Genomic DNA, 7,944 nt, shown 5'->3' with positions numbered 1-7,944 from the left:
TGAGTTGAGCCAGGGGGAGGGCTGCCCTCAGTGCCTCGCACACTGGCTTGTGCATTTGTTTATTCAGCAAATCTTTATTGAGTGACTGCTGTATACCAGGCACTCTGCTAGGTGCTGAGGATACAAGAGTGAACAAAATGGACACCAACAGTGAACAAAACAGATACCCTCCCCCCACTTATGTTCTACTGACACGTAGGAAGAAACCATAAAACGCAGCTGGTGTTTTAACAAAATACAAAAGATGCACAATTTAAAAACCAAAATAGGAACCCTCCCTACACTGCTGGTGGGAATGTAAATGGGCGCAGCCACTATGGAAAACAGTATGGAGATTCCTCAAAAAACTGAAAAGAGCACTGTTCATACCATATGATCCAGCAATCCCATTCCTGGGTATACATCCAGAGAAAATGAAAACACAAATTGGAAACGACAAATGAACCCTAATGTTCATAGCAGCACTGTTCACACAGCCAAGATATAACAGCAACCTAAATGTCCACTGACAGAATGGATAAAGAAGATGTGGTCTATATATACTATGGAATACTATTCAGCCATAAAAAGAATGAAAATTTGCCATTTGCAGCAACTTGGATGGACTTGGAGGGCATTATTATAAGTGCAATAAATAAGACAGAGGAAAACAAATACTGTGTGATATCACTTATACATGGGACCTAAAAAATACAACCATACTTCTCTGGTGGTACAGTGGATAAGAGTCTGCCTGCCAATTCAGGGGACACGGGTTTGGTCCCTGGTCTGGGAAGATTCCGCGTGTCACGGAGCAACTAAGTGTGGGAGCCACAGCCACTAAAGCCCACATGTCTGGAGCCTGTGCTCCACGAGAGAAGCCACCACAATGAGAAGCCCACGCTCCTCAGTGAAAAGTAGCCCCTGCTCACTGCAACTAGAGAAAGCCAGCAAGTAGCAATAAAGATCCAGTGCAACCAAAAATAAAGTAATTAAAAGTACAGCAAACAGTTGAGAAGATGCACAGATATAGAAAACAAAGTAGCACTTACCAGTGGGTAGAGGGGAGCGGGGAGAGGCAGTATAAGGGTAGGGGATTTAACTACTACGTACAAAATAAGCTAAAGGGATATATTGTACAACACAAGGAATGCAGTAAGTATTTTAGAATAACTATAAATGGAGTATAACCTCTAAAAATTGTGAATGACTACATCGTACACCTGTAACATATAATGTTAGACAGCAACTATATGTCAATAAAAACAAACAAAAGCCAAGACATCGTTTTTTTCACCAGCTAGATTGGCCAAAGTTCTCTGATAAACATAATTCTCACCAGGTTTGGGCCAACCTGGTGTGGAAAAATAAGCAGTTTAATCTAGTTCCAGGAGCAGGGGAGTGGCAGTATGAGTTGGTACAAACTTTCAGGACAGCAACTGACTGTATGTATCAACAGTCTTTACTCCTCCAGTGCCACATCTCCTGATTTGTTTTTAATTTATTTTGGCCACACCACATACGATATGTGGGATCTTAGTTCCCCGACCAGAGATCAAACTCTCGCCCTCTGCAGTGGAATTGAGAAGCCCTACCCACCAGGGAAGTCCCCCCCCCCACTTTTTTTTCTGATTTATTATCCTAAGGAAATATTCATGGATTACGCAAAGATTTCTATATAAGAAGGAAGGTAGATGGTTCAAGCTTGAGCCTGGGCTCGGACAAGCCAGGGCTGCCAGGCAGGTTTTGCACCTGCCATGTGTGTGACCTCCAAGCTAAGTGGTGGGTGTCAGAGGCTGGGTGAATGTAGGCCGGTGACAGAACCTCCAGGAAGTGTTCCTCACGGTAAAATGGTGATAATAGGATTCACTGCATGGGACGAACAATAAATGAGAAAATGCACAGAAGCACTTAGCACAATGCCTGGAACTTGGGGAGGCTTCATTATACATAAACCAAAGAAAGAAAAAAAGGAGTATATGTTCAGTCTAGTGTCATTTTTATGCTGGTAAAAAAAGAGAGGGAGACAGAAATTGCCTAAGGGATTTAAGATTAATATTAGAGAAGAAAGACCATCCCAACATTGAAAATCAAGCTGCAGATGAACAGTCAGTGGCATGGAAAATGATCACAGTGCATTGTTAGGTGAAAAACAATTGGTTATAATAGTACATTCAACAAAAATCCAATTTTAGGAAAAAAAAAGAAAAACAATACTATGCATTTCCCACAATGAACATGAATTATTTTATAATTGAAATAAACCCTGCATATTATTTATAGCAGACATATGTGGGCTTTTGGATGTCTAGCATCACCCCAATTCCTTATAACATCCCAGTATTCTTATGGGGAATAATCTTTTTTGCTGTGGGAGAAAGAGGAGGGCAGTTTGTGGCTCCCATATCTACTTTCACATATGGAAGTCAAGAGGGCTTTGGCTCCGGAGGTGGTGCTACAGGAAGGGTGGGTCTTTGGGAAGATGGTTTTAGTGAGGTGATGGTACTATGGGTGGAGAAGTGGGTGGGGCCAGGATTAGCTTCATCGCTACCCTTTCTCCAGCCCAGGTTTCCTCCTCCTATTGTGTTCAGGAGCCCCTCTTAACCTTCCAATAAATTCTTTTCTGCCTAAATTAGCCAGAATTTATTTCTGTTGCTTGTTGTTGTTACTAAGAACTGTTATTAGTAAGTTATTTTTAATAACTGGAAAATGAATTAGGCAAGCTGCACTTAATATAACTACAGCTGCAGGACCATACTTTGCAGGAATAGTCTCATGCACGCAGGCAGGTGAGGCTGAGAGAGTAAAAAGGAAATGCTACATCACCTGGTTTTGCCCACCGACTGCCAAACGTCTGGAATTTTGGAGATGAAAATTCATGGAAAAATTCAGATGCTCTCAAATATCCAGTTGTTTGAGATGGTGTGGAGGCTGATGATATTCATCAATCTTCGTAATCTGGGTTGACTTAGAATTTAGAACAGTTAACTAAACTAAAATGAATGAAGACCTGAAGCATGATACGGATTAACCACATTTACTAGTAGTTAGGAAAGCTTCCCCTGTATACTGCATTATGAAACCATAGACCTGGAGCTAACATGCTTTCAAACTTCACCCCAGGAGGAGGATCTGAATGACAGCTTTGTGGTGATGCTTTAATAATAGCAAACACCTGCATGTATTCATCTGCACTTAATTTGGTAGCATGATACCATTTGTTTTTGAAAGATTTCAAAGCCATCTGCTATTAAGATGATTAGTGCCCTGAAATACAGTGAATTTACTAGATATTAGTCATACACCCTCATCGCTCATCTCTACAACATTTCAGGATGCTTGGCCCCTAAAATCTCTTGACTTGCCTTAATTATTTTGCCAATTTTTCTCTCTCATGGCAACCCACTACTTGCCAACTGTAAGTCTGACCCAAGCTTTGGACAAGTTCTCACAGCTAGAGAACACAGCAGGTTTCACAGAAAACCATTATCCAGCTTTCTGGGAAAAATTACTCTAAATAGCATTTTCACTCATTATGCTATTTTTTATAATTTGCAATCAGTGCTGTTGAGGGCAGTAGAAAAATTTGTTACACAATTAAAAAAATTTTTTTAACTTTTTGTGTTATATTGGAGTATGGCCAATGAATAGTGTCATGATAGTTTCAGGTGGACAGTGAAGGGACTCAGCCATACACATACACGGATCCATTCTCCCCCAGTCGCCCCTCCCATCCAGGCTGCCACACTGAGAAGGGTTCCCTGGGGCATGTCACACAATTTTACATAAACCAACACTTCTCACATTGAGATGTGCATATGGATCACTGAAGGATCTTTGTAAAAAACACCCGATTCAGTGGGTATTCTGGTTATCTGTCGCTGGGCAGCAGATCATCTCAAACACAGAGGCCTACAGTAGCCATTAGATGAATAATCATTTATTTTGCTCACAAACCTACACTTTGGGTGGGGAGAGCTCACTCCCACGCTTGCTTATATGGGAAACACTGGAGTGGGAGCTGAAATCACTTGAAGACTTACACTCAGTCTGGCGGTTGATGCTGGCTGTTGCCTGATATCCTAGCTTGGGCGCTTGACCAGAAACCCAAACCTCTCCCTTCCATTTGGATGCCTGGCCTCCTTACCGCATGGTGGCTGGCTTTTATTACTACCAAGTGTACCAATGACACAAGGCAGAAGAGCATGGCCTCACTTTGGAAGTTACAGAGTGTCACTTCTGCCAGACGCTATTGGTGGGGATTGTCCTAATGATTTTCCCAGGTTTAAGGGCAAGAGACATTACCCACATCACTTGATGGGAGGTTAACAGGAGGTCAACTCTCCCTCTTAGCGCAGTCGGTAAAGAGTCTGCCTGCAATGCAGGAGACCTGGGTGTGATCCCTGGGTCAGGAAGATCCCCTGGAGAAGGAAATGGCAACCCACTCCAGTATTCTTGCCTGGAGAATCCCATCCTCAGAGGAGCCTGGCAGCCTACAGTCTGTGGGTTGTAAGAGTCGGACACGACTGGGTGACTAAGCACACAGCACAATTCACAACACGTGGGGTCGGGCCCTTCCCTCCTCTCCAATCTCTCCTCTCTGGCTCACTACCCTCCAGCACAGAACCTTTCTGTTTTTCAAACATGCCAAGGATTCTCCTCCCTCATGCTGTGAACATCTTCCTACAAAATACATTTTTGCACATGGGTGTATTTTAGTAGAATCAGTTCTTAGAACTGGAAGTGCTGGAGATACTCAACTGACATAAGAATTTTTTCAGCCTTTGTATATTCCACTGGAAGTGAATAGTGGTACATTTTGCTGAAGAGAAAAACCATGTTTGATCACAAGGTACTGGCACAGACCTCACTGGTGCTGTTTCTTGAATACTGCGTATTATCTTTTCTAAATTCTGAAAAACTCAAAATTCCATAAAACATTGGTCCCCAAGGACTTCAAGTACGCTATTGTGGACTTTAATCACGTCTGGGTTTTTTTTCAGTTCACTTTGGGACGTGTTAAATTGCAGTTGCCTATGGGGTCTTCAAGTGTAAATGGCCTGCAAGCAGTTGGATATATGAGTTAGAAACTTATGGGAGAGGTGGGGTTGAAAAAGCAGATTTGGGGTTTATCAATAGGTACATTAAAATCATGAGGGTATGTGTCAGAAAGCATGTTTTGCTGGGAGAACAAAGGGAACATCCAAGTTCAAGGGATGGATGCAAGAGTCCCTTGGGGGAAAGGGACAGAGTGAAGAGTGGAGAAGAAAGCGTGAACTGGACAGGGCGGAGGTGCCATCGCTCTGGGCTGGGGCCATGAAGACACAGTGCTGGAGCTGCCGGCTGCAGAGTTCTCAATGGAGTGATTGTTGGATATCAGAGTGAAGTTAGAATGTGTGTGTGTGTTGTGGGGGGTGGAGTAGGAAGGCACTTTGATGGTTGTCTCTGTGTCCAGACTCAGGAATCAAGACCCCAACATTCCTAAATAACCAAGCATCTTTTCATCAGGCCTCCTAAGCAGGGGTCTCTAGCCCTCCTTCCTCTGTGAAAGTTCAGTTAAAGGGTCTGCAGCGCAACATGGATGGACTTAGAGATGATCATACTAAGTAAATGAGAAAGACAAATGTTGTGTGATGTCACTTATATGTGGGATCTAAAAATGACATAAATGAACTTATTTGTGAAACAGACTCACAGACACAGAGAGCAAACTTGTATTTGCCAAGGGTGAGTGGGGAGGGACTGAGTGGGAGTTTAGAACTGATGTATGCAAACTATTCAAACTATTATATACGGGATGGATAAACAAGATCCCTCTGTGTAGAACAGGGAATTACATTCAATATCCTGTGATGAACCATAATGGAAAAGAATATGAGAAAGAATATATAGTATGTAAAACGGAGTCACTTTGCTGTACAACAGAAAATAACATTGTAAGTCAACGGTAAATAAAACACATTTTTTAAAAAAATAAAGGATCCAGGACTTCCCTGGCAATCCAGCAGTTAGGACTCTGCTGCCAATGCAGGGGTGCGAGTTCGATCCCTGGTCAGGGAACTAAGATTCCACATGCCTCTCAGTGAGGCCAAAAATTTTTTTAAATAACAAAATGAAGGATCTGCAGGGACTTTCCTGGTGGTCCAGTAGGAGGACTCCGAGATCCCAGTGCAATGGGCCCAGGATCGATCAGGGCTAGGGAACTGAATCCTACATGCCGAAGCTAAAAGCTGCAATGCAGCCAGAATACATACATAAATATTAAAAAAAAAAAAAGTCTTGTGGGGAGGAGCTGGCCCTCACCACCCACATGGGGCCGGAGGAACCAGAGACAGCTCGGCTTCTTCCTGTTTATTCCTGCAGGAGGGCCACGTTGGGACCTCCGGCAAAGGCATTTAGAAAGTCCTTGCCAGTGAACAGTCACTTGCAAAGAGGGGACTCCTGAGGCCTCAGGTCTGCCCCCAGCTGGCCGGCTGCAAAACATGGCTGGTCTCCTACCGGAAGAAAAATCCACTTTTCATTTTCAGTTGAATGCGCTCAGCCTTAAAATGTGCGCCTTTTGTTCATTCTCGTTCGCCTACATTTGCATAAAACAAAAGTTCGTTTTCAGAGCAGTATGGAGGGGGCCTGTGCACAATTCCAGTTATTGTATACAAAAACTGGGTGCCTAACTTTTTATCCAGTGAGAAAAGAATATATCCAAGATGGTAACGTGGGTGTTTCCTGGCGCTTACACTGGTGATGTCTTGTCTGTCTCTCAAGAAACAATGGACAATTATTTGGGATTTCTCAGATTTAGTTGCAGTATTTTGAGTTTTCATTTCCAATGGTTCTTGGCTGCTAAGTGGGTGAAAACAACGAGTTAACTTCTTGAATATTTTAAATAGTTGTCATTGGTTCTGATTTTACCTCCACTGGAAATATTTGAAAGTTTATAATGTTACTAACATCATTCTGTCAAGCTAATATGAACTGAAGAACAATAAATATTTGATGTAGATCATGACCCAAATATTTCCAGGTCTGAGCTAATTTCTGTGCACATACACACACACACACAAATATAAAAAAATGACTTTTCTTCCAACACTATTGAACTGTACATTTAAAAACGATTAAGATGATACATTTTATGTTTACCACAATTAAAACAAAACCCACTTCTCTTCCAAATCTTCAAAATTTGGAAGCATGCATTTACTGAAGAAAGAAGTACTTTTAAGAACTGCTGATTTCAGTTTGAGAGCCTATGGATTTCTTTTCACATAAAGTCAGTGATTATGAAGGCTTAATTTAAAGTGAGCCCTTCAGATGTAATCTCTCTCTATATATATTTTTTGAACTCAGAGAAACATTTTACTCAAAAATATGTAACGCTTCATGAATTTGTGTGTCACCCTTGTGCAGGAGCCACCTTAGTTACTCTTCTCCATTTTGTTCTAATTTTAACATATGTCCTGCTGAAGTAAACACCAGATGTTATAACTCTAGACAAGATGACTTGGCATCACAGAAATACAGAGCAAGGGGCCTAACAATCACCTCGAGGTTTTCAAGTGTTTTTCTACAAATGAGCAAGTTGAATTCTAGGTTGGGTCAAGAATCTGGGACTAGCTTCTGAAGCCATCCTCGGAGGGGAACCACCTGACGATGGAATACAAGCAGAACCCTAAAAAGTCAAACACGCCTGAAAAACTTTACACAAAAACAGTGATTCCCACTCCCCAAAGAAAATGTAACAAGGGTCCCATGCCCCACCTCACCTCTTTCTCACTCTCCAGACACAGCCACTTTTTTTTACTTGACAAAATTAGAATATTTAATGAAACATAATTTTTTCTAAAGTTACCTCCCCTTTTTTCATTTCATTTTTTAAATTTAATTGGAGGCTAGTTACAACATTGTAGTGGTTTTTGCCATACATTGACATGAACCACCATGGATGCCCATGGGTCCCCCATCCTG

At 42.0% G+C, this 7,944-nt stretch overlaps 1 non-coding gene across 1 annotated transcript; it reads right to left on the bottom strand.

Moving 5' to 3' along the window:
• Positions 1 to 7,341: 7,341 nt before the first annotated feature.
• Positions 7,342 to 7,450, bottom strand: LOC139186707 (U6 spliceosomal RNA). Its single transcript, XR_011570378.1, has one exon. It is a non-coding gene; the product is annotated as a U6 spliceosomal RNA (small nuclear RNA).
• Between the last annotated feature and the right edge of the window lie 494 nt (positions 7,451 to 7,944).

The sequence above is a fragment of the Bos indicus genome, chromosome 13 (genome assembly GCF_029378745.1).
Source record: "Bos indicus isolate NIAB-ARS_2022 breed Sahiwal x Tharparkar chromosome 13, NIAB-ARS_B.indTharparkar_mat_pri_1.0, whole genome shotgun sequence".
NCBI classification, from domain to species: Eukaryota; Metazoa; Chordata; class Mammalia; order Artiodactyla; family Bovidae; genus Bos; species Bos indicus.
The sequence above is the reverse complement of the archived record's forward strand: the minus strand, read 5'-3'. Positions and strand labels throughout refer to the sequence as shown.